We start from the raw sequence: 26378 nt of genomic DNA, 5'->3' as shown, positions 1-26378 counted from the left end.
GGGCCACATGCAATCAGTGTAGGTCAGGAGGAAGGAGGGAGAATTTACGTCACAACACAGGATGTCACCTACACAGTTGATGAGCTTGTCATTGTATGTCCAGAGTTTACGCCTCCGTCGCTGAGTCAGTATTGAAACTGAGGTTACTTTGTTTTGTCTTTTGTGTGTTTTTTTTTTCCACAGCCTTACTGAGGTTTCTTTTATATACCTTATACCCATTGCAAGTATACAACTTAATGATTTTTAATAAATGTATAGAGTTGTATGAGCATCATCACAAATCCAGTTTTATTACATTGTTGTCATCCTAAACATTTTATTAAGCTCATTTGCAGCCCAAACCAACTCCTACCCTCCTTCCCAGGATAATCACTAATCTGCTTCCTGTCTCTAAATTGGCCTCTTCGGGACACCTACTGTAAGTGAACTCATCTAACATACACTCTTTGTATCTGTCTTCCTTAGGTATAATTTTTATTAGGTTCGTCCACGTTGTAATATGTTCCAGTATTTTACTACTTTCTATTTATTGCTGAGTAGTATTCCATTGAATGCGTGTGCCATATTGGGTTTATCCACTCACCAACTGGTAGACATTTGGACTATTTCCAGGTTTGGGCTAGTACCAGTAATGCTGCTACACACCTTCACTTCATTTACGAGTCATTGTATGGAGATGTTTTCATTATTTTGAGATATGTTCCATTGATACCTAGCTTATTGAGTGTTTTTAGCATAAAGGGCTGTTGAATTTTGTCAAAGGCCTTCTCTGCATCAATTGAGATAATCATGTGGTTTTTGTCTTTGGTTCTGTTTATGTGGTGAATTACGTTTATAGACTTGCGTATGTTGAACCAGCCTTGCATCCCCGGGATGAAGCCTACTTGATTATGGTGGATAAGCTTTTTGATGTGCTGTTGCAATCGGCTTGTCAGTATTTTATTGAAGATTTTTGCATCTATGTTCATCATGGATATTGGCCTGTAGTTTTCTTTTCTTGTTGAGTCCCTGCCGGGTTTTGGAATCAGGATGATGTTGGTGTCATAAAACGAGTTGGGAAGAATTCCCTCTTTTTGTATTGTTTGGAATAGTTTCAGAAGGAATGGTACCAGCTCCTCTTTGTATGTCTGGTAGAATTCAGTTGTGAACCCATCTGGACCTGGGCTTTTTTTGGGTGGTAAGCTCTTAATTGCTGCCTCAACTTCAGACCTTGTTATGGGTCTGTTCAGGGTTTCGGCTTCTTCCTGGTTTAGGCTTGGCAAGAGGCAAGTGTCCAGGAATTTATCCATTTCTTCCAGGTTTATTAGTTTGTGTGCATAGAGTTGTTTGTAATAATCTCTGATGATGGTTTGAATTTCTGTGGAATCTGTGGTGATATCCCCTTTATCGTTTTTTATTGCATCTATTTGGTTATTCTCTCTTTTCTTTTTTATTAATCTGGCTAGTGGTCTGTCTATTTTGTTGATCTTTTCAAAAAACCAGCTCCTGGATTTATTGATTTTTTGAAGGGTTTTTTGTGTCTCTATCTCCTTCAGTTCTGCTCTGATCTTAGCTATTTCTTGTCTTCTGCTAGACTTTGAGTTTTTTTGATCTTGCTCCTCTAACTCTTTCAGTTTTGACGATAGGGTGTCAATTTTTGATCTCTCCTTGTTTCTCATGTGGGCACTTATTGCTATATATTTTCCTCTAGAGACTGCTTTAAATGTGTCCCAGAGATTCTGGTATGTTGTGTCTTCATTCTCGTTGGTTTCGAAGAACATCTTTATTTCTGCCTTCATTTCATTGTTTATCCAGTCAACGTTCAAGAGCAAGTTGTTCAGTTTCCATGAAGCTGTGCGGTTCTGAGTTAGTTTTTGAATTCTGAGTTCTAACTTGATTGCACTGTGGTCTGAGAGACTGTTTGTTACGATTTCCATTCTTATGCATTTGCTGAGGAGTGATTTACTCCCAATTATGTGGTCAATTTTAGAGTAGGTGTGATGTGGTGCTGAGAAGAATGTATATTCTGTGGCTTTGGGGTGGAGAGTTCTGTAAATGTCTATTAGGTTTGCTTGGTCCAGGTCTGAGTTCAAGTCCTGGATATCCTTGTTAATTTTCTGTCTGGTTGATCTGTCTAATGTTGACAATGGGGTGTTAAAGTCTCCCACTATTATTGTGTGGGAGTCTATGTCTCTTTGTAAGTCATTAAGAACTTGCCTTATGTATCTGGGTGCTCCTGTATTGGGCGCATATATATTTAGGATCGTTAGCTCTTCTTGTTGCATTGATCCTTTTACCATTATGTAATGTCCCTCTTTGTCTCTTATGATCTTTGTTGCTTTAAAGTCTAATTTATCAGAGATGAGAATTGCAACTCCTGCTTTTTTTTGCTCTCCATTTGCTTGGCAAGTCTTCCTCCATCCCTTTATTTTGAGCCTTTGTGTATCCTTGCATGTGAGATGGGTTTCCTGGATACAGCACACCGATGGGTTTTGGCTTTTTATCCAATTTGCCAGTCTGTGTCTTTTGATTGGGGCATTTAGTCCATTTACATTTAGGGTTAATATTGTTATGTGTGAATTTGATACTGCCATTTTGGTGCTAGCTGGCTGTTTTGCCCTTTAGTTGAGCTGGTACTTGTTGTTCCTTTATATGTGTAGAGCCTCTTTCAGGAGCTCTTGTAGAGCTGGCCTGGTGGTGACGAAATCTCTGAGTACTTGCATGTTCCCAAAGGATTTTATTTTTCCTTCACTTATGAAGCTTAGTTTGGCTGGATAGGAGATTCTGGGTTGAAAGTTCTTTTCTTTAAGGATGTTGAATATTGGCCCCCATTCTCTTCTGGCTTGTAGGGTTTCTGCTGAGAGATCTGCTGTGAGTCTGATGGGCTTCCCTTTGTGGGTAATCTGACCTTTCTCTCTGGATGTCCTTAGCATTTTCTCCTTCATTTCAACCCTGGTGAATTTGATGATTATGTGCCTTGGTGTTGCTCTCCTTGAGGAATATCTTTGTGGTGTTCTCTGTATTTCCTGGACTTGAATGTTTGCCTGCCTTGCTAGGTTGGGGAAGTTTTCCTGGATAATATCCTGAAGAGTATTTTCCAGCTTGGATTCATTCTCTTCGTCGCATTCGGGTATGCCTATCAAACGTAGATTAGGTCTTTTCACATAGTCCCACATTTCTTGGAGACTTTGTTCATTCCTTTTTACCCTTTTTTCTCCAGTCTTGCCTTCCCGTTTTATTTCATTGAGTTGATCTTCGACCTCTGATATCCTTTCTTCTGCTTGGTCCATTTGGCTGTTGATATTTGTGCATGCTTCACGAAGTTCTCGTGTTGCGTTTTTCAGCTCCATCAATTCACTTATATTCCTTTCTATTTTGTCCATTCTTGTTAGCATTTCGTCAAATCTTTTTTCAAGGTTCTTAGTTTCTTTGCATTTGGTTAGAACATGTTCTTTAAGTTCACAGAAGTTTCTTATTACCCACCTTCTGAAGTCTGATTCTGTCATTTCATCACACTCGTTCTCCATCCAACCTTGTTCCCTTGCTGGTGAGGAGTTGTGATCCCTTTTAGGAGGAGAGGTGTTCTGGTTTCGGGTGTTTTCATCCTTTTTGCGCTGGTTTCTTCCCATCTTTAACGATTTATCCACCTGTCGACTTTGTAGTTGCTGGCTTTCAGATTGGGTCTCAAATCTTTCAGACTGACGTTCTGTTTGTTGATGATGAGGTTATTTCTGTTTCTTGGTTTTCCTTCTGACAGTCTGGCCCCCCTGCTGTAGGTCTGCTGAGGTTCACTCCAGGCCCTGCTTGCCTGGGGTTCACCTGCAGCAGCTGCTGAACAGCAAGGGTTGTTACCAGTTTTCTTCTTCTGCTATCTTTGTCCCAGAAGGATACCCGCCTAGTGTCAATCTGATCTCTCTTTTATGAGGTGTCTTTTTGGATATATAGGGGTGAGGGAGCTGCTTGAGGAGATGGTCTCTTCTTTATAGGAGCTCAAATGGTGAGCTGCGAGCTCTGTTGTTGTTCATTCAGAGCTGCTGGGCAGGTACTTTTAGGTCTGCTGCAGCAGAACTCATAAACTGCTTTTTGTTCCCAGGTGCTCTGTCCCAGGGATTTAGGGCTTTATTTATGAGTTTCCGTTATGCTGCCGCCGCCTTTTTTTTTTTTTTTTTTTTCCTTCAGACCTGCCCAGCCCAGCAAGGAGGCAGCCTAGTCACTGTCGGCCTATAGCAGCTTTGCTGAGCTGCTGTGGGCTGCGTCCCGCTGCCGAGTGAACTTCCCTGCAGTCCTGTTTATATGGGTGTAGTTAGAACTGCTTTGGCGATGGTGGCCCGCCTCTATTGAGGCGGAGTCTCTTTGCTGTGGCGGGTTGCCTCAGCAATGGCGGGCTGCCTCAGCAATGGCGGGTTGCCTTGGCAACGGCGGGCTGCCTCGGTAATGGCGGACGCCCCTCCCCCACACAGCTGGACCGTCCTGGGTTCAGCTGCGCTTGCTGTGAAACTCTCAATCCAGAGTTTCTGGTTGCTGTTCTTTTGTGGGGTTGGGGCCAGCCGAGCCTGATCGCCTGGCTCCCTGCCTCAGAGCCTTTTTTAAGTTGGTGTTCCAGTCGCCTGTTGAAGAGGCGCCGGGGTCTGTTTGTTTTCCCCTGCGGCCACTCACTGGGCTGGCTTAAACAGCGGCACTGAGGTTTGTGGCGCTTTTTTTTCTTTTTTTTTGCCCTGGAATCTACTGTCCTGGTTCTCTGCTCAGTCCCCTTTTTGAACCGGCGAATGGGCGACTTCCCGTGGCTCCAATCGCCAGCCTAAAGGGCCCCCGGACCGGTGTATTTTGTACGGAGAACCGCGGCTCCGGGGCGCCGACAAAGCAGCCGCGCGGGGCAGAGCAGCGGCGCTGGCCGAAACAGCCGCGCTGCCGACCGTGGAGCTCCTCTGCCCGGGAATTTCCTAGTCTGTGGGCAATAAAACGCGGCGTCCACTCACCCTCTGCGCTTTCACTGGGAGCTGCAATCCTGAGCTGTTCCTAAACGGCCATCTTGGATCAACCCCTGTATGGAGATGTTTTCATTTCTCTTGGATAGATTCCTCAGAGTAAAGTCACTGAGTCTTGGGTAAGTTTCTGTTTAACTTAATAAACAATGAAATAATTTTCCAAAGTAGTTGTACCATTTTCATTTCTTCCAGGAACATGCAAGCCTTCCAGTTTCTCCACACCCTCGCTAATACTTAGTATCACCTGTCTTTGAATATAGCACTCCAGTGAGCATGTAAGAGTATTACATTACGATTTTAGTTTGCATTTCCTTATGACTGATGATGCTGGGTGCCTTTTCATGTGTTCATTTGCTATTCGTATGTCTTCTTTGGTGAAAGATTTATTCAATCTTCTATCATTTTTTAATCAGTTGTAATTAAAATTATTGTAATTACTGAGTTCTAAAAGTACCTTTTGTATTCTGGATACTAGACCTTTATTAGGTATATGTTTTGCAAGTATTTCATCCTAGTTTGTGCTGGTCTTTTTATTTTATTAGGGTTATTTCTTGAAGCATAAAGGTTTTAAATTTAATAAAGTGTCATTTACCAATTTTTTCTTTTATGGATCTTGTTCTGGGGTCATAAAGATTTGCAGAGGATTTCTCAAAAAGATTTTTCTCCTATATTTTCATTTAAAAGTTTCATAGTTGTAGCTTTTCTACTTAAGACTGTGACCCAGTCTGAGTTTAAGTAGAATGTAAGAGAAGGGTCTAAGTTCATTACATATGGATATCCCTACCCAAGTCCCTACTGTCAGACAGACTGGCTTTTCCAATTCACATTGTCTTGTCCTTCGTTAAAAATCAATGGACCATAAATGTAAGCTTTTATGTCTGGATTCTAAATTCCATTCCAATAATCTGTATGCCTGTCTTTTTGACAGTACCACATTGCCTTTACTACTGAAGTTTAATAAGTTTTGAGCATTGCGGATCCTCCAACTTCTTTTACAAAATTGTCTTAGCTATCTTAGGTGTTTTGCATTTTCATATAAATTTTAGGATCAACTTGTCAATTTCTACCAAAAATCCTGATGGGATTCTACTATGTTGATTCTATGGATCAATTTAAGGAGAATTGATATCTTAACAATATTTCATCTTCTGGTCCAGAAACATTTCATCTTCATTTATAAAGATCTCTCTTTGGACTTAGTTTGCTTTTCTTTTTTTAGTTTCCTAAAACTAAAAAAAGAAAAGCAAACTGCTTAGGTGGAAGCTAAGGTTGTTGATTTTAGATCTTCTCCTTTTCTAATGTATTCGTTCAATGCTATACATTTCTCTCTAAGCACTAGTTTCACTGCATCCCACAGATTTTGATGTTTTATTTAATTTTCACTTAGTTCAAACTATTTTTAAATTTCTCTTGAACTTCTTTTGCCCATGTGTTATATAGAAGCATGTTGCTGAGATTTTCTAATATAGTCATTCAATGCTATAAATGTATCTCTCAGCACTAATTTCACTGCATCCCACAAATTTTGATGTTTTATTTAACTTTCACTTAGTTCAAACTATTTTTAAATTTCTCTTGAACTTTTTTTACCCATGTGTTTTTTAGAAACATATTTTGAGATTTTCTAGCTGTCTTCTGTTATTGATTACTCATTTAGTTCCATTGTGGTAAGAACATACTTTGAATGATTTCTATTTTTCTAAATTTGTTAAGGTTTGCTTAATGGCCTGGAATGTGCTCTATCTTGGTGAGTGTTCATGTGATCTTGATAGGAATGTGTATTTTACTTTTGTTGGATGAAACATTCTATAAATCTCTATTAGATCCAGTTGATTAGTGGTGCTATCCAGTTCAACTATATGCTTATTGATTTTCTGCCTGCTGAATCTGTCAGTCGCTGAAAGAGGATGTTGAAATCTCCAGCTGTGTTAGTGGATTTGTCTGTTTCTCTTTGCAGTTCTATCAGTTTTTGCCTGGCACATTTTGACTCTCTGTTGTTAGATGCATACGTGTCAATTATTGTAGTCTTTTTTGAGAATTGGTCCCTATATCACTACGTAATACCTCTCTTTCTCCCTGTTAATTTTTCTTGTTCTAAAGTCTGCTTTGTCTGAAATTAATGTAGTTATTATAGATTTCCTTTGATTAATGTTATCATGATATCTTTTCCTCCACCCCTTTAATTTATTCTATCTATGTCTTTATATTTAAAGTGAGTTTCTTATAAACAGCATTTAGTTTGGTCTTATTTTTTTTAATCCATTGTGACAATCTCTGTCTTTTGTTTATTTAGACCATATATTTAAAGTGATTTTTGGTATAGTTGGATTACTATCACATTTATAACTGTCTTCTGTTTTTTATACTTATTCTGTGTTTCTTTTTCAAATTTTCCCCTTTTTCCACCTTCTCTGATTTTTATTGAGCATTTCATATGATTGCATTTTCTTTCCTCTCTGCATATCAGTTACATTTTTAAAAATATTGAGTGGTTGCCCTACTGTGTTTAACATGTGTTTACAGTAATCTAAGTGCTCTTTCAAATATTTATCCATAATTATATATTCTTAATTTCTCCCTCTTGTTCCTTATTGCATCGCTGGCACTCATTTATCTGTTATACTCACTGAATACATTGTTATTATTCCTTTGAACAAGTTATTATCCATTACATCAATTAAGAATAAGAAAAGTAAAGGATTTTATTTTATTTTAATCATTCCTTCTCCATTACCCTTTCTATCATATTTTCTTCTCTGTAAAGAATTTCTTTTAACATTTCTTGTAGGGCAGATCTACTAATGATGAGTTTTCTCAGCTTTTGTTTGTCAGAGAAAGTGTTTATTGGGCTGTCACTTTTACAGGATAATTTTGCTGGTTATACAATTCTAGGTTAGAGGCTTTTCCTTTCAACAGTTCAAACGTTTCACTTAACTCTCTAATGAGAAGTCTGTGATGGTTAATTTGATATGTTGACTGTGCCGTAGGGTGTTCATACATTTGGTTACACACTGTGCCGAGTGTGTCTGTGAGAGTGTTTCTGATGAGATTAACATTTGAATTGGTAGACTGAGTAAAGCAGTTTGCCGTCCCCAGTGTGGGTGGGCTTCATCCAATCCATTGAAGCCCTAAATAGAACGGAGTTGAAGCAAGAGAATTCCCTCTCTCTGCCTGACTGTCTTAGAGTCGGGACATTTTTCTTCTACTGCCTTCAAACTTGGACTCAGACTAGAAGTTATACTATTGGCTCTTCTGGTTCTCAGTCCTTCAGACTCAGACTGCAACTATATTATCAGCTCTCCTGGGTCTCCAGCTTACTGATTGCAGATCTTGGGACTTCTCAGCCTCTGTAGTTGCATGAGTTAATTCCCTATCCTTCCTCTTTCTCTTTCCCCACCCACACACATATGTGTATATGTGTGTGTGTGTGTGTGTGTGTGTGTGTATCTGTGTGTGTGTGTATGAAAGAGAGAGAAAGAGAAAGATGTGGCGTGTGTGTGTGAGAGATGTGGTGTGTGTGTGTGTGTGTGTTCGCGCGCGCGTGTGTGTGTGTGTTTTCTATTGGTTCTGTCTCCCTGAAGAACCCAGACTAACACAAAGTTCACTGTAATTTTTATCTCTGCTCCTCTCTAGGTGAGATGTCCTCCCCTCACCCCCACCCCTCGTGGCTTCTTTCAGGATTTTCTTGGTCTTTGGTTTTCTGAAGTTTGAATATGATATGCTTAGGTATAGATTTTTGTATTTTATCCTGATTGGTGTTCTCTGAGCTTCCTGAAGTTTGGTGTCAATTATTAATTTTGGAAAATTGCCAGCCTTTGTTACTCAAATTTCTCCTGTTCCTTTCCCTCTTTCTTTTCCTTTTGATATTCCCATTACCATGTGTTTTACCTTTTGTGATTGTCCCACAGTTCGTGGATATTCTGTCTTTTTTTCTTTTTTCTTCTTTGCATTTCAGTTTGGGAAGTTTCTACTGGCATATCTTCAGCCTCACTGATTCTCTCCTCCACTGTGTCCAGTCTACTGATGAGCCCATGGAAGACATTCGTCATGTATTCTACAGTATATTTTATTTCTAGCACTTCTTATGATGATTTCTTAAAATTTCCACCTCTCTGCTCACATTATCCATCTGTTCTTGCATATTGTCTACTTTTTCCGTTATAGCCCTTAATATATTAATCATAATTATTTTTAATTTCTTACCTGGTAATTCCATAGTCTGTGTTATATATGAGTCTGGTTCTAATGCTGATCTCCTCAGATTGTTTCTTCTTGATTTTTAGCATGCTTTGTAATTTTCTGTTGAAAGCAGACATGGTGTATCGGGTAGTAGAAACTAAGATAAAGAGGCCCTTGTGTGAGGTTTTATGTTAATCTAGCCACAAGCTGGGCTATGTTTAATGTTTACTATAGCCATAGGTACACAGAGAGTTTAGTTACCTCTATCCCCCTTGCTTTTCTCCGTCTGTCCTGTTGTCATTGGGTTTCCATAAGAACCCTTTCTTTTTTTTTTTTTTTTTTTGATACAGTCTCACTCTTTTGCCCAGGCTGGAGTGCAACGGCATGCTCTCGGCTCACTGCAACCTCCACCTCCTGGGTTCAAGCAATTCTCATGCTTTAGCTTCCCAAGTAGCTGGGATTACAGGTGTGCCCCACCACGCCTGGCTAATTTTTGTATTTTTAAGTAGAGACAGGGTTTCACCTTGCTGGTCAGGCTGGTCTTGAACCCCTGACCTCGTGATCCACCTGCCTCAGCCTCCCAAAGTGCTGGGATTACAGGCATGAGCCACCACACCCGGCAAGAACCCCTTCTTAAATAGAACTGTGTTTTTCAGGTCTTTCCGTTGTAATCTGTTATACTAGAGCTCTGTTGATATAACAAGGTGTGATAGTTAATACCGAGTGTCAATTTGATTGGATTGAAGGATGCAAAGTATTGTTCCTGGGTATGTCTGTGAGGGTGTTGCCAAAGGAGATTAACAGTTGAGTCAGTGGACTGGGAGAGGCAGACCCACCCTCAGTCTGGGTGGTTACCATTGAATCAGCTGCCAGCGTGGCTAGCATGAAAGCAGGCAGAGGAACGTGGAAGGACTAAACTGGCTGAGTCTTCTGGCCTCCATCTTTCCCCCATGCTGGATGCTTCCTGCCCTGGAACATCGGACTCCAAGTTCTTCAGCTTTTGGACTCTTAGACCTCCACCAGTGGTTTGCCAGGGGTTCTTGGGCCTTCAGCCACAAACTGAAGGCTGCACTGTCAGCTTCCCTAGTTTTGAGCTTTGGGGACTCAGACTGGTTTCCTGGCTCGTCATCTTGCAGAGGGTCTATTGTGGGACTTCACCTTGCGGTCTTGTGAGTCAGTACTCCTTAATAACTCCCTTTTACATACATGTATCCTATTGGTCCTGTCCCTCTAGAGAACCCTAGTACATTAAGGTGCTGGTGAGGTGAAATGATCTATAATTTTATGATTCAATCTCAGTCTTTTAGTGGGCTTCAGTCTCTGAGCTATAACCTTCAGAAGGTCTTTGTTTCATTTTGTTTTTCCCTTCCTTCAAGTGAGACAGGAAGGCTAGAAGGAGCTGGAGTTGGCTAATTGTCCTTCTCTCAGATAGATAAGGCTCTGGTAACGTTGGTTCTCTTGGAGAGCAGGCCCTTGATATGGAGAAGGCTTTGGCATACTTTAAATGGTTACTTTTCCCCTCACCCCTGCCTGAAACATACGGGATTTTTTTGTTGGATCTTCACTTTGAGGGTCTGGTGGGGTTCCTGAAGGTAAAATCCATGAAAGTGTAAGTGAGGGAGGCACATTAACACCGCATCTCCAGGAGTTTCTCACTCTCAAGCAAATATCAGAATTACTATTTAAGTGTTGCTGTCAGTTTATGGCTGTCATGGCTTCTGCTTTATGAGAGCTGACCCAGGCTGTGGTTCTCTGTATTCATTTGTCTCTCTAGATTTCAGGGTGCTTCTTTGCCTTGCGATGTCACTTTTCTGATGCATCGAAGTTATTTATTTTCCATTTCTTCAGCGTTTGTCTTGTAAGCATGGAAGTGAGAACTTTCAAGCACTCCATGTTGTTGCTGAAACTGGAAGTCCTCCATCCTTTGACATTTACTTTTGTTTCTTTGAAGCTAAGCTATGTTTCTTGTAGACAGCATATACAAACATATAAAAATTTGGTCTTGTTCTTTTTTATCCAGTCTGAAAAATCTGTTCCTTTTGAGTATGGCATTTAGTCTATCTATATTTTGTGTAATTATTGATATGGGTTTATATTTGTTATTTTTCCACCTGTTTTCTATTTTTCTCATGTCTTTTTGTTATTATTGTTCTTTTGCCCTTTTACTTCCTTCTTTCATGTTCAATGAATGTTTTGAGTGCAGCATTTTAATTCCTCGGTTGAATTTTTGCTATTTTTTTGAGTTATATTCTTAGCTGTTTTAGTAATTACAATGTGCATCCCAACTTCTTACAAACTAATTCAGAATAATACTAAATTAATTATAAACATACTGCTGCAATATTTACTTCTTTCCTCTCCCCCTTTTGTTCCATCATTACCATATCAATTTCTACGTGTGTTATATACCCAACAATACAGTGTTATAAGCTTTGCTTTATACTATTTTATGTCTTTTAAAGAAGGAAAAAAAAGTCAGAAGGAATACATTTATGGAGTCTTTTCTATTTACCCACATACTTATAATTTCTGAACTGCCTCCTTTCTTACTGTGGATTTGAGTATCTTATGGTGTTACTTTCTTTCAGCCTAAGGGACTTCCTTTAGTATTTACTGTGAGGTACATTTGCTAGCAAAACATCTTCTCACTCTTTGGTTACCTGGGAATGTCTTTGATGTCTTTGCTTTGCCTTCATTTGTGAAGGATAGCTTTGATGGATGTAAGTCATTTGTTGACAGATATTTTTCACCATTTTGAATATGTCATTCACTGCCCTATGACATCCATTGTTTTAGAATTGATTCATTCATGTACTTTCTTCCGTTGATATTTTTTATTTATTGTTGTACTTTCCTTAACAGTTTGAACATGGTTTCCTCTAGTTCCTTGAATGTATTTCTAATAACTGCTTTAGAAGCTATCTGCTAGCCCCAATATCTAGAGACACTCAGAGACAATTTAAATTGACCCCCTTTTTTTTGCCTGAATATGGTCATACCTTTGTGTTGCTTTGCCTGCCTTGTAATTCTTTTTTGTTGAAAACTGGACATTTTACATAGTATGTTATAGCAACTTTGGGTTTTAATTTTGAGTGTTGTCATTGTTATTGTTTATACGTTTACTTAATAACCTGTCTGGAATAAATCTGTGAAGTTTGCCTCTTCTGCAGTGTACATCCCTGAATGTCTCTGCTGCTGTTTTACTTGTTTCTTATTATTAAGCCTGGCTTCCTAGAGTTATTCCTGTGTCTGCCTAGATTAGTGCTCAAAGATTGGTCGGAGGTTATGCTCAAATATCTTGAGCCAGTAAGAGTTCCACTTTCTGCTGGCAGATTTGTGAGTAAGCGGGAGAGTGCATCAAAATTTCAGGCATTCCCTCCCACGTCTGCCCAGGCTTCTATTTTCCCATGAGCCCTTGCATCTCCACTGTACATGGGGAAGACTCCATTGGCCAGGAGGAGTGGCTTAGGATGCTGCAGCATGTGCATGTGACCTTTGTTCAACTCATACTATGCGGAGAGTTCACTAATCTCCCCGTATCTGCTTCACCTCCTGCAACTAACTCCCTGTTAAGTACCCAGCTAGCCACTAGTCCATTTCTTGCTTTGCAATTTTGGGCCAGAAGAGCTTCTGGTCCTTTCTGATCACTTGGCTCTAAGATCATCACTTAAATAATACTGTTTAAAATCAAGTGAGCCCCCTCTGGCAGTGACCAAAAATAAAGCTAATTTGTAAGATCTGGCTTGCCCTCATCGAACTATCAAACAACAGAACTCTGGTGGTGGGGCAGGGGTGCGGGAATCAGCATAAATCACCACAGATTCATGCTGATCTTACTGTAAGTTTAGTAGTTTTCATGAATATAAGCACTACTCAGTTTGTTGTGTGCCTCCAGTCAATTCTGAGAAATGAAATGGTTGTTTTCGACAGTTTTGAGCAAGGACTATAGCTGCTTTTTGAGGAAGTAGATTATCGACCTCTTCACACTCTTATGCCAGAAGTTCTTCTCTGGACATCAGGTTTTTATGGTGTTTCTCCTCAGCTGGAAGAGGGGATGTGTAGGAGGAGAAGCTCCGGACTGGAAGCTTTCCAGCCTGGGCTCAGCTGCTCACTGACTCTTACCCTTTGCAGATTTCAGTTCCAGTAGCTGAAAGTCAATGAGAGTTGGACAGGGTGATTGTTGCATTTCCTTCCATCCTGAAAATGTTAAGTTTCTAATGGGATTCAGAATTCAGCTAATATCTTTACATAGGAGATCTAAAAAAATAATTGATCTCACCCTTTCCATGATCTTTGGTGTCACTGTTATATAAAATTGTGTCTCCAGGGAGGTCACATGTGTGTTTCATCTAAGAAGAGGCAATGGTGCTTTTGACTCCAGTAGAGAGAGAGGGCTATTGTTTGTTTCCTTCCCCTCCCTCCCTCTCTTCTTTCCTTCCTTCCTTCCTTCCCTCCCTCCCTCCCACCCATCCTCCCTCCCTCCTTCCTTCCTTCCTTCCTTGCTTCTTTCCTTCCTTCTTCCCTTCCTTCTTGCGTTTCTCTCTCTCTTTCTTCCTCTCCCCTCCCCTCCCCTTCCTCTCCCCTCCCCTCCCCTCCCCTCCCTCCCCCTCCGCTCCCCTTCCGTTCTTCTCAGGGTCTTGCTCTGTTGCCCAGGTTGGAGTGCAGTGTCATGATCATAACTCATTGCAGCCTTCACATCCTGGGCTCAAGGGATCCTCCCACCTCAGCCTCTCAAGTAGCTGGGACTACAGGTGTGTACCACTGTATTAGTCCATTCTCACATGGCTATAAAGAACTGCCTAAGACTGGGTAATTTATAAAGAAAAGAGGTTTAATTGGCTCATGGTTCCAGGAAGCATGGCTGCAGTGACTTCAGGAAATTTACAATCATGGCAGAAGGCAAAGGGGAAACAGGCACATCCTACATAGCAGGAGCTTGAGGAAGAGAGCAAAAAAAGAGGTGCTGTACACGGTTTTATTAGTCCATTTTCATGCTGCTGATAAAGACATACCCAAGACTGGGAAGAGAAAGAGGTTTAATTGGACTTACAGTTCCACATGGCTGGGGATGCCTCAGAATCACGGTGGGAGGTGAAGGGCACTTCTTACGTGGTAGTGGCCGGAGAAACTGAGAGAGAAGCAAAAGCAGAAACTTTTGATGAGCCCATCAGATCTCGTGAGACTTACTATCATGAGAATAGCATGGGACAGACTGGCCCCCATGATTCAACTACCTCCCTCTGGGCCCTTCCCACAACATGTGGGAATTCTGGGAGATACAATTCAAGTTGAGATTTGGGTGGGGACACAGCCAAACCATATCAACTTTTGAACAACCAGATCTCATGAGAACTCACTCACAATCACGAGAATAGCAAGGGGGAAATCCTCCCCCATGATCCAGTTACCTCCCACCAGGCCCCTCCTCCAACATTAGGGATTAGAATTTGACATGAGATTTAGGTGGGAACACAGATCCAAACCATATCAGCTACCATGCCTGGCTAATTTTTTTTTTTAATTTATAATTTTTTGTAGAGATGGCGTGTCACTGTGTTGCCTGGGCTGGTCTCATTCTCTTTGCTTTGCTTTTCCCTCTTCCTCTCCTCCCTCCCTCCCTCCCTTCCTTTTTTCCTTCCTGACATTGTAAGCCTTGGCTATGAACCAGGCACCGTACTAGGTGCTTTTTACATGCATGATTTCATTTACTTCTCAAAACAACCTCATCAGATAGGTCCTATCCTTAACTACATTTTACAGATTAGGAATCTGAAGAACAGAGAAACTTCCTGGCATGTTCAAAGTTAAGTAGTTATTTAGTCTCTACCTCTCAATCCCCTTCTACTCTACTCCACACATAAATTAGACTTTCGGCATCATTTGTCATATTTTTTGGGGGGGTCTACAGTAATTTTATTGTAACAGAGAAACCAGGCCATAATAAGTGTACATGATTAGAGCAGATGGTGGTTCTTTCAGGTGGGTGAAGCCTGAACCCAGCTGTCAGCACACAAAGCCTAGAATGTCCTCTTTCCTGGTACCACCCTGCGCTGCTGGACTCATAACATGAGAGGAGTGACTTGAACAATCACATACAACAAAGGGAGGCGGTCCAACTGGGCAGAGGCCACATCCCAACTGAGGAAAATTACACAGTCATTCAAGAAGATACTGAGATAAAGGACAGTTACCTACTCTCCACTATTCTTTGCTGAGAAAGGTGAGGGTATGACGTTAGCAGAAAATTATGTTCTTTGTTCTTAAATAAATCCCAATAGGATGGGGCTGATGGTCAGTCAAGCAGTAGAATGGGATTAAAATCTGCATTAGTTAAAAATCATTGTGCGTAAGTTAAAGAACAGCAAAGACAAGGGAGAGAAGACAGCCTTCTCTTTTTCTTAAATAAGACAGGAAACTGCATTGTTTTCCTGGCTGTAGTGGCAGCAGACTCACTGGTTTACATAAAACATAATTTCTGCAATGCAGTCTGTTGATGAGGTTGCTCCATGATGGGAGGACAGACACGAGGCCAACTGTGTGTGACAGAACTAGGTCTTCTCTCAAAGCCTCCAAAGTGTGCTATTTCTCATGAGGAAACTGACACTTCAGTTAAAGCTTCTGAAATATTGCAATGGCATAATTGACAGGTTTTTTGGTGCGATGACTTTCTTGCACATGTAAACTCTTTGAGAAAAGTTGGAGATGAAAGGACGGGAGAGAGTTTGATTTAGAGCCACAATGTTCCAGATGCCAGCGCCTCTGCCCTGTGTCGCTATATGCTCTTTTCTGAGAAACATTCAATCGCTGAGTGTTATACACTGTGGTTGAAAGAAATCATCCACTCACCACCATCCACCCTCTCTCATTCTCTGTGTGAAGCTCCCAATAGCAGAGGCTGAAGACAGAAAGGTTGTCTCTGTTTCCTCACACCGCGGACATTACTTGGTAACCTGGTGAATGGCACGGGCAAGGTAGCCCACGTTGCCGGAGGTGACCCCTGCCACAGAGATGCAGCTGTCCTTTGTCATGTAGACGGAGAACTCCTTGGTCAGCCACTCCACCTGTTCAGGCTTTAGCCCTGTGAAACAAAACATGCCAATTTGGTCGGTGATGTGTTGCCAGTTGTGGGTGGAGCTCTCCTTCTTGAGGCTGGAGACCAGCTGAGTTGGCATGCTAATGATGCAGTTGGCCATACCTTTCTCTTCTTGCAACCGTTGTTTTAGCAAATCTGGCATGTTCAGAATGGTAGAAGCAATCCGGGCCCCACTGAGGGGAGGGTTGGAATACATGGGACGGATCAAGATCTTCAACTGTGACTCTAGTCTTTTGGCTTCATCCACATCTTTGTTAATCACGGTGAAGGCTCCTGCACGCTCACCGTATAAGCCCATGTTCTTGGCATATGATTGACAAAGTAATGCCCTGTTCAATGAAGTGGCGCACAGCCCAGGCATCCTTATGACCATCACCACTGGCAAAGCCTTGGTAGACCATGTCAAAGAACGCAAAGAGATTCCTTGTCTTCACCACTGTTGCTGTTTCCTTCCACTGTTCCAGACGCGGGTCCACTCCCGTGGGATTGTGGGCACAGGCATGCAGAAGAAGAACGCTTTGCTCTGGTATTTTTCAAATGTCCTCTATAGCACCTGTGAAACCAAAACCACAAGTCTTGGGGTCGTAATACCGATAACCTCGTAGCTGCATGCCAGCATCCCTGAAGATGGGTGTGTGATTTCCCCAGCTTGGTTTGGACAGAAAGACATCTTGGCTGAACTTGAAAAAATCTTTGCAGAAAACTGGCTCCGATCCTTAAGGTCCCGGTTCCAGAAATGGTCTGCACAGTGACAAACCGGCCACTTTTTAAGACTTTGCTATTCTCACTCAGGGCTGGTTGTGCAGATGCCTTGCAAAATTCAGTCCCCCAGTGGGCAGGTACTCCTTGTCCAAACTTTTTGCGGCAATCTGGGCCTCTGCCTTGTGGACATTAGGCAGCACGTAAGGCTTTCTGTGATCATCCCAGTAGGCACCAAATCCCGGATTCACCTTTTTGCTGTTGGTGTTCCTCTTAAAGGCTTCAGTGACTCCCAGGATGGGATCTGGAGGTCCCATTTCCATATGGGTCCACCAGGAGCTGGCTCTGGCAGAGGCTGCGGTGGCGAGGCCTGGGAGGAAGGCAGCACGATGCCGGAGAGGGTGCGGCGGGAGTGCAGCAGGGCCATGGTGGGTGGTAGGAGGGCAATGGGCAGCCGCAGGAGGACATGCTCATGTTTTTAAGAGAAGTGGTCAGGAGTTGAGAGATGGGGAGGCTCCTCTGGCTGGGAAACACCAGAGATGCCTTTCTGCAGGAGGCAGCATGAGAACTGGATCTGGCTTTAGATTTTAAACAGAGACGCAGTGAGGGCCCTGGAGGCAGGGAAAGCAATGTTAGTATGACGCTGTTGCTAGAAAGCAAATGCTGGGCTCTTTACAGCCTATTGTGGGTGAGTAGTGAGACATAAGCTTGGAAGGTGAAGTGGCTTGGCTGTGTCCCCACCCAAATCTCATCTTGAATTGTAATTCCTACAATTCTCATGTGTCATGGGAGAGACCTGGTGGGGGGTAATTGAATCATGGGGATGGGTCTTTCCTGTGCTGTTCTCATAGTAGTAAGTCTCATGAGACCTGATGGTTTTATAAAGGGGAGTTTCCCTGCACAAGTTCTCTCTTGTGTGCCCCCATATAAGGCATGCCTTCTGCCCTCCGCCGTGATTGTGAGGCCTCCCCAGCCACATGGAACTGTGAGTCCATTAAACCTCTTTTCCTTTATAAACTACCCAGTCTCAGGTAAGTATTTATCAGCAGTGTGAGAACAGACTAATATAGAAGCGTTGTTTTATCAAAACAAAGCATCTTTCTAAAAATGGTGATGTTCCCTGAGAAACTTTTGATGGTAGAGGAATTAGATTATTGGGAAGCACCCCCTAATGAAACTGCCAGGCACTTTTCTTTGTCTTCACTGCCTGTAGGAGCTGGTTGGCTCCACCAAACACTAGGCCTAGAACTTTCTAAGCAATTTATAACTGTAAAATAGTAGCTATAAAACATTAATTTCATCATTCCCAGATGATTAGATAAATGATTATTCATTGTGAGGTCTCTAAGTTATTTTTAGCTGAAGTAACAATGTGGCTTCATGAGGGGTTACCCTTGAATATTTGATGCCTTTGATTTCTCTATTCCGCAAACAGGGGATTCAGAAATTTGGGTTAGCCAAAACAATATCCCACATAAGGTGGCATCAGGTACTCTGTCTCTCAGAGGCTATTTGTGGGGCAGGGGTAATGGAATGAAATCATGCATTCAAGGCCAGGAGTGGTCACCCACAAGCTTGTGACTTATAGGTCAAGTCACCCTGAGCTATAGTCACCTCATTGGTAATACATGGGACTGGCTCTATGACTTTAAGCTCTCAGGTCTGTACCTCTGTGCCTCCATCTGAATGAGGAAGTCTGTTCTTGGCTGCTGGATGGATGGTAGAAAGTCACTCACTGCTCATGTCTTACTTGTCCTGTTTTGCAAGGACTCTAGATTTGTGAATCCCTTAAAGAAGTACATGGCTTTCATAAACATCCTCAAGGAGGCCCTGCATTCCAGCCTAATTTTTCAATTGCAGCTATAAGCATTTGATATGAATTGGCTCCTGCAATCTCATAGAAGATGTCTCCTCCTCAAACATGCTGACAGAGGAAAAAGATGGAAGATATAGATCCAGGGTGATTTCTCTCTGGTGTTTGCTGGCTCTGTAGAGCTGGCCAGCCGTCTGCTCCGGGCTGCTGTTTGAGTTGGCCTTTGCTTGTGAGGCTCTGGGAGGTGGGGCAGGTGCTGCCATTCTGTAGGCAGCCTGAGAGAGTCAACATTGAAAAGTCTGTTTGGTTTTTGGCCTCCACCTGTTGGAAACTCTGCAATTGTTACCATTCATAATAAGGAAGAAGGAACAGCAGAGGGATTCCTGGACTAGAACAGTGAATGTTTTCACTGTTCCTCTGAGGGGACCAATTAATAGGAACTGGGCTTCAGTTAGAATTGAAAGCAGCAAGTGAACAAGAAAAAACAAAGAAGCCACAGATGCCAGGAGGAAGGATGCCATGGAGCGTCAAGGTGACTCTGGAAGAGGGTAGCACGCCTCCTTGGAAGTGTCCCTGTGCCCTTCAAGACCATTTTCTCCTTCCCCTCCCACTGATTCATCCCTGCCCCACCCCAAAGGAGGCAGCAACTCACAGCACAATCATCTAAATGTCACTTACCCCAATGGTCAGCCCAAACCCTCCAGCCATTACCTATTTTCTTGGTTCATAGAGGGAACAGGGGCAGTAATCTGGGAGCTCTGCATCCACTTTCCTCTCACTGCCTCGCTCCCATCCTCACTCATCTTTACCTCCTCCCACCGCTTCTGAGGCTGAGGTCAAGAATTTGATGAAGAGAGAAAGGACGGAGAGTGATGAGGGCTCAGTGTCCCCGTATAAGAAGAGGCAGGAAGGACTGGAGAGCACAGGGCTTAGGAGGAGCCCCTAAGTCTCCAGTCTCCTGCCTTGTTCTCTTCCTCTCTCACACTGCCAGCCTCCCTGAGAGTGGTGCCTCCTTACTTCTCCATTCTGTTCACTCCCAAACCATTGTGTTGGGGCTTCCAGCACTCATCCAAAAACAAAAAACAAAAAACAAAAAAAAGAAAAAGAAAAGAAAACAGAACGCAATAAAAAATACCCTGTTCTTGGCCCGATGACCTTCAAACTGCCAATTCCAGGCTTTGCCATATGTATTTACCTTTCATACGTTCACTCAACTATCATGACTTAGATACCTATTACATGCCAGCAGCACAGGCCGGGAGGACACCAAGACACCTCTAATAAAACCCGTGTCCTTTGGATGAATACTCCATGAGGTTTTGTCTGCCAATTGCTTTTCAGTGTGGTTGGCTTCATCTACCCTTTTCTGGAAGTTGACTGCGTCTTGGCAGGCAGAAGGAACCAGAGCCCGCTGGCAGTCTGGTGATCACAGAGTATGGGTTGGAGAACATGAAAACAGCTTAGGGCTCTAATGACATACATTTCCTGGTATTGACATGACCTAACAGTGGCCTCCCAGGGTGCCAGGGTTTGCAGCTGCTGTCTGGGGCTACAGGCCCTGGTGCTAAACCAAGGCCATTGTCCCAGCAAGGAGCACAGTGGTAAGTCACTGGCGGCTGGACAGGCTGCACAGCTGGGGAGCATGGCCCAAGTGAACTGAACACTGGTCAAGGTCCTGTCCTTCTTTCGTGGCTACCCTGCCTCTGTCACAACCCGCATCTTACTGAACTACAATTGCCAGTTCTGTGGCTGATCCCCTGTGAAACTGAGAGCTCCTAGGGAAGAGCCTAGGTCCAGACCAGCTGTACAACTTGTACGGTCCAGTGTAAAATACAATGTATATGGTCCCTTGTTCAAAAATTATTAAGAATTTCAAGAAGGGGACAGGAGAGCACTAAACTATATATGAAGCCCTTCTAAGTGAGGGGCCTATGTCAGGGGTTCCCAACCTCTAAGCCATGAACCGGTACTGGGGTACTGGTCCACGAACCCTATTGTGAACTGTGCTTGTGAGGGATCTAGTTTGCACACTCCTTATGAGAATCTGACTAATGCCTGATGATCTGAGGTGGACGAGTTTCATCCTGAAACCATCCCCACCCTTCACCCTCACTCCCGGTCCATGGAATAATTGTCTTCCATGAAACAGGTTCCTGGTTCCAAAAGGGTTGGGGATTGCTGGCCTATGTGCCTTCGTAGGTCACATGCCCAGGAAGCTAGCCTTGCCTAGTTCCTATTCATCACCTAGAGAGTGCTTAATAAATCCTCATTGAATAAATGAGCTTGGGTTTCTCCTGCAACACTGAATCAGGAAAGCTGTGTAGTCATGGGGAAAGAGGAAGTGGAGATCCTTATCCCTCCCGTGGTCCAGGCTAGCTACATAGCCTGGGGCCAATCAGTGAATATCAATGGTGCCACAGTTTCCCACATCCATACATTGGAAGAACCATCTTTGCCCCATTGCTTTTCTGCTCTGGGCCAAGAGTAAAAGAGGCACAGTGTACAAGCTGAACTTTCAGCCCTTAATGTGATGGCTCTGTGGTTCTGAAGGACGCCATGAGGTATGGTGTTCTGTGAAAGAAAATGCCAGTTCTGAGATGGGCTAAAGGGCAGTTTCTTTTCTCTACCTCGGAAGAGGGCTTAGTGTGTGGGAGGGGATGCTACTACATAAACCAGCACCAGAGAGATGGGCTTCCCAGGGAAGAGCCGGGGCACTCTGCAGTGTCTGGGGAAGGGTTCTCCGAGAATGTGGAGACATCCCCATAGAAGCCAGAAGATGTGGTTAATGTTTGTACCACGAAAGGTCTAGGTGTTCTGAGGTGGCAAAAGGGCAGGTGCTTCTCTTCCCTATTAAATAGGTGGTTAGACTCAGACACAAAGTGACTGATGGCATCAGAGACTACGACAGCTGCATGGAGTTTGGTGAGAAATCATCCCCAAAGCAGCAATTTTTTGGATGAGTCTCAGCCTTTCTGAGCCTCCATTATTCCAACTGTGAAGTAAAACAATTAAAAATAACAAAAGGCCGGGCACAGTGGCTCATGCCTGTAACCCCAGCACTTTGGGAGGCCAAGGTGGGCAGATCACAAGGTTAAGAGATCAAGACCATCCTAGCCAACATGGTGAAACCCCATCTCTACTAAAAATGCAAAAAATTAGCTGGGCGTGGTGGTGCGTGCCTGTAATCCTAGCTACTCAGGAGGCTGAGGCAGGAGAATCGCTTGAACCCAGGAGGTGGAGGCTGCAGTGAGCTGAGATTGCGCCACTGCACTCCAGCCTGGTGACAAAGTGAGAATCTGTCTCAAAAAAAAACAAAACAAAAAAACAATTTGATGAGAGCAAATACATTTGGCATTTTTAATGCACCAACTACTATTCTAAGCCTTTAAAGATACACATTTATTTCAATTGGTAGAACACCCCGTGATGCAGAGCTGTTACCACCCACATTGTACTGATGGAGAAAGTTCCTGTAACTTGCCAAGGATGTAGCTGGCAAGTTGGAGCACTGAGATTCAAACTCAGGACTTTGGCCTCCAGAGTCTGTGCACTAACCACTAAAATACCTCTGAGACTGTGAGGGGCAAATGAGTGACAACACTTTGCTTTAGAAGTGAAAGGCTTTCTAAATGTGCAAGGATTAACAGCAATGAAAACAATAACAATGGTAAGTACTTCTGATACCTCTGACTTGATTTCTGTGGTCACAGTTTTCCCCTCTGTAAAATGGGTGGGCAGGCTTTGCATTGGATAATCTCTGAGGTCCGTTCCACTTCTCAGATTCTGATAATGAAGGGTCCTTCTTTCCTCACACAGGGCTGAGAGGAGGGCAAGCCACCAGCTTGCAGACCTTGGGGGCTGACACATGGAAGCATACCCAGAACAGAGCTGGAAAAGTATACCCAGAACAGAGCCCCACTGTGTGCCGGTCCCCAAGGGACACAGTGGGGATGCACCAGAGGGCAGGCCTCAGAGCCCTTGACAGCCTTCTGAAACTCTGGTTGGGTGGAGGGCGGTTGTGGGCTAGTGGCTGGCTGGGCTGCAAGGAGAGGAAAGCACTCCACGCAGCAATTTATTTTATTTATTTATTTATTTATTTATTTATTTATTTATTTATTTTGAGACGGAGTTTCGCTCTTGTTAACCAGGCTGGAGTGCAATGGCGCGATCTCGGCTCACCGCAACCTCCGTCTCCTGGGTTCAGGCAATTCTCCTGCCTCAGCCTCCTGAGTAGCTGGGACTACAGGCACGCGCCACCATGCCCAGCTAATTTTTGTATTTTTAGTAGAGACGGGGTTTCACCATGTTGACCAGGATGGTCTCGATCTCTTGACCTCATGATCCACCCGCCTCGGCCTCCCAAAGTGCTGCGATTACAGGCGTGAGCCACCGCGCCCGACCCCACGCAGCAATTTATAACGGCTGCTCAGTAAGTGCTAATTTGTTTCTCTCCACCTTGGGAGAGGGCTTAGTGTGTGTGTGAGGGAGATATTACTACATAAGCCAGCACAGAAAGATGGGCTTACCAGGGAAGAACTGCGGCACTCTGCAGGGGCAGTGTCTGGGGAAGGGTTCTCCAAGAAGGTGATGTTTCAGAGGGGCCTGGATGGATGAGCAGAATTTCAACAGTCAGAGATGTAAGGGGAGGGTGTTCCAGGCAAAAAGCAAGAACTCCCAGCAGCTATGAAGAGCACCTAGTGACTGCCAACAGCCAGCGTGTCCAGAGCAGAGATGTTGTGTGTGTGTGAGGGGGAGAGGGTGAGGCTGGAAAATCAGCTTGTGCCTGGAGCGGGCAGGGCGGGCCTTGCCTTGTGCCCCAGGCTGAGGGCTTATCCTGCAGCCTGAACGCCTTGGGAGGCCTTTGAAGATTGACTTCCTGCTTTATTAACAAATATGCACTGGGTTTTGGGTTTCTGGTGTTTTGTTTTGTTTTTACCGTTCGTGCCCACGGTAGACTATATAGAAGAGTCAGAAAAGTATAAAGAACAAGGTCCCTTACTAGTTTCTGTTCCCAGAGGTAACAGCTGGAGTGACGCCTGGCGGTTGCCGGGTTTTCGGGGGTGCACAGCTGGACACCATCTCTCTCCGGTGAGCCAGCAAGGGCCCGACTGATGCCCCACCTTGGGAACCTGAGTCGGGGCAAGGGGCCTGGGGCGCCCAGGGAGCAGATGACCAGTCAGGCGGGCTAAGTCGGTCGCGGCCCCGCCCTCTCCACCCAGGCTCCCGGGCCGTCTCAGGTCGCGCCAGCAGGCCCAGACCCCACCGCGCGGCGCGCGCACGTCCTGGAGGGCACCCAGGAGGCGGCGGCTCCCGCAGACCCGGGAGGGCGCCCAGGGGGCGCCGCTTCCCCTTCAGCTTCGCTGTGGGGCTGCTCCAGCCCGCGCGGATCGGAGCAGAAAGAGTCGGGCAGAGCAGGCGGCGGCGCAGGCGGCTGCCTGACAGCTGTGAGCCGAGCGGGTGGCGCGGGCAGGTCCACGGGAAGCCTACACGCCCAAGGTAAAGTGGAGGAAGGTGGAGGGTGGGCGCTCGGGGCAGCCGGCGGGCGGCGCTTCCTGCCTGCTCCTCCGGCTGCGAAGTGTGAGCGGCGTGTGCAGCACATGGAGTTCGCAGAGGGCCTGTCTGGAGGTTGTGCGCCCTTGGGTGGGAACAGCTGGCTCCCCTGCCATCCCCAGGCCTGGCCCGGCCTTTGCGCCCCTCCCTGTCACTCGGTAACGGGACTGGAGGGGAGCCGAGAAGCACTAGGGTTTGGATCAGGAAAGGACCTTAAGAATCCTCCAGCCTCATCCAGCCTCTTCATTTCACAGATGAGTAAACTGAGGCACAGGAGGTAAAGTGACTTGCCCAAGGTCACAGGTCTAAGAACCGAAACCCCTACCTTGCAGGTCAGTGCTGCTAGGAGCCCTGGCCACGCAGGCAGCATCCACAGCTGTTGCCATGCTAGAAACAAAGAACAGAGACAGACAGTCAGAAAGACACACAGAGAGAGAACCTCCCAGAGCACAGGAAGGAGATCAGGAAGTGGGCCGCTGCTGGGGCTTGGCTTCCGCTGGCTGTGTGGCTCAGCAGCCTCGTGCTGACTCTGTCCGTGTGTGTGTGTGTGTGCATGTGTGTGTGTGTGCGCGCCCGTGCACACGCATGCATGCATGGGATGCAGCGAATGTACCCTGCCACGTGGGAAAGATCTCTGAGTTCATTTATCTGTTTACACAGTGTGCTTGGGAACCTGCCCTGTTTGGCTCTGTGGAGGACACCAGGAGACTCAAAACAATTCTTTCTGTGTGACTCCAGAGGACAGAAAGGGCTGATCTGTGGGAGTCCCCAGGGCGGTCAGAGGTCAAGAGGAAGAACCTAACTCATGAGGTGGTGGATTCCTTGCCTCTGGAAGAAAACAGCATGCACCAAAGAGTCTTTTTATCAAGGATGTGGGCATAGGGATATGACATCAGGGCAGCTCGTTTCACAGAGAATCAGCATTTTAGTTGGAGGGTCCAGAGTTCATGCCCCTTTTCAGGTGAAGTTAACCTGCACAACCTCGTGGGGTAGTATTTGCATACAAGCTACTTTATGCACAGTTTTTGAATCATAAGTGAGAGGCCTCATGTATGGCCTCCGAGGTCCTGTCACCTCTCAGTTCTATACTATAAAGCGTGTAGAGGGAGTTTGGAGGAGAGACGTTACTTCTGGAAGGAGTGACTCACGGAGGACACCCTGGATGTGGCACTGAGGCCGGGCCTTGAAGAGGAGGCTGAGTCTGGGCATCTTGGGGAAGGACGCCCAAGCGAACCCGTGAAGGTCCGATGTACCTGAGGAGCAAGGAAGAGTGTAGTGGGCAATCCGGCGAGGAGTGCCACCTGGGAGAGATGGCAGAGTCTTGGGGTGTGAGGAGTCTAGGAATTCATTATTAAGCCTAGGGATATTTTTTTCCCATTTATTTATTTTATTGCATTTTAGGTTTTGGGTTACATGTGAAGAACATGCAAGATTGTTGCATAGGTACAGACGTGGCAGTGTGATTTGCTGCCTTCCTCCCCATCACCTACGTCTGCCATCTCTCCCCTTGCTATCTCTCCCCAACTCCCCACCCCCCACCGTCCCTCCCCTATTTCCCCCCAACTGACTCCAGTGTATAGTGCTCCCCTCCCTGTGTCCATGTGTTCTCATTGTTCAACACCCGCCTATGAGTGAGAACATGCGGTGTTTGATCTTCTGCTCTTCTGTCAGTTTGCTGAGAATGATGGTTTCCAGGTTTATCCATGTCCCTACAAAGGACACGAATTCATCGTTTTTGATGGCTGCATAATATTCCATGGTGTATATGTGCCACATTTTCCCTGTCCAGTCTATCATTGATGGGCATTTGGGTTAAGAAAATCTAGGCAAAACCATTCAGGACATAGGTGTAGGCCTAGGGATCCTTTGATGGTTTCTGAGAAGGGAAGTGATGTTCCTGGAGCTGGGTTCAGAAGAACGTGTCTGCAGCAGTGTATGGGATATACTGCCATGGTGGAAGCTTTGGGAAGAGAACCTTGGAAGAACACCACTGCAGTGACCTTGAGGGGCTGAACAGGGCCTCTGGGAATGGAGAGGAAGGGGCTAAAAGGCTTGGGGATGGGGGAAAAGTCATCTGCTA

The 26378-nt window shown here is 44.6% G+C and overlaps 1 protein-coding gene and 1 pseudogene across 3 annotated transcripts in view; one reads left to right on the top strand and one right to left on the bottom strand.

The window, feature by feature from the left end:
- Positions 1-15031: 15031 nt before the first annotated feature.
- LOC116534233 lies at positions 15032-24854 on the bottom strand (annotated as a pseudogene). Its single transcript, XR_004261638.1, has 3 exons — positions 24624-24854; positions 23275-23350; positions 15032-17546 (listed from the first exon to the last, which is right to left on the bottom strand). The product of XR_004261638.1 is annotated as an aspartate aminotransferase, mitochondrial-like (transcript).
- The window catches only part of CRACR2A (calcium release activated channel regulator 2A), a 138605-nt gene continuing 136073 nt past the window's right edge, over positions 23847-26378 (top strand). For both annotated transcript variants that reach the window (XM_032254495.1, XM_032254494.1), the window contains exon 1: positions 23847-24244. The gene's annotated coding sequence lies outside the window, so the exon portion shown is untranslated. The remainder of the gene's footprint in view (positions 24245-26378) is intronic.

Source organism: Sapajus apella, unplaced genomic scaffold, assembly GCF_009761245.1.
Source record: "Sapajus apella isolate SASKATOON/1434 unplaced genomic scaffold, GSC_monkey_1.0 scaffold86, whole genome shotgun sequence".
Taxonomy (NCBI): domain Eukaryota; kingdom Metazoa; phylum Chordata; class Mammalia; order Primates; family Cebidae; genus Sapajus; species Sapajus apella.
The sequence above is the reverse complement of the archived record's forward strand: the minus strand, read 5'-3'. Positions and strand labels throughout refer to the sequence as shown.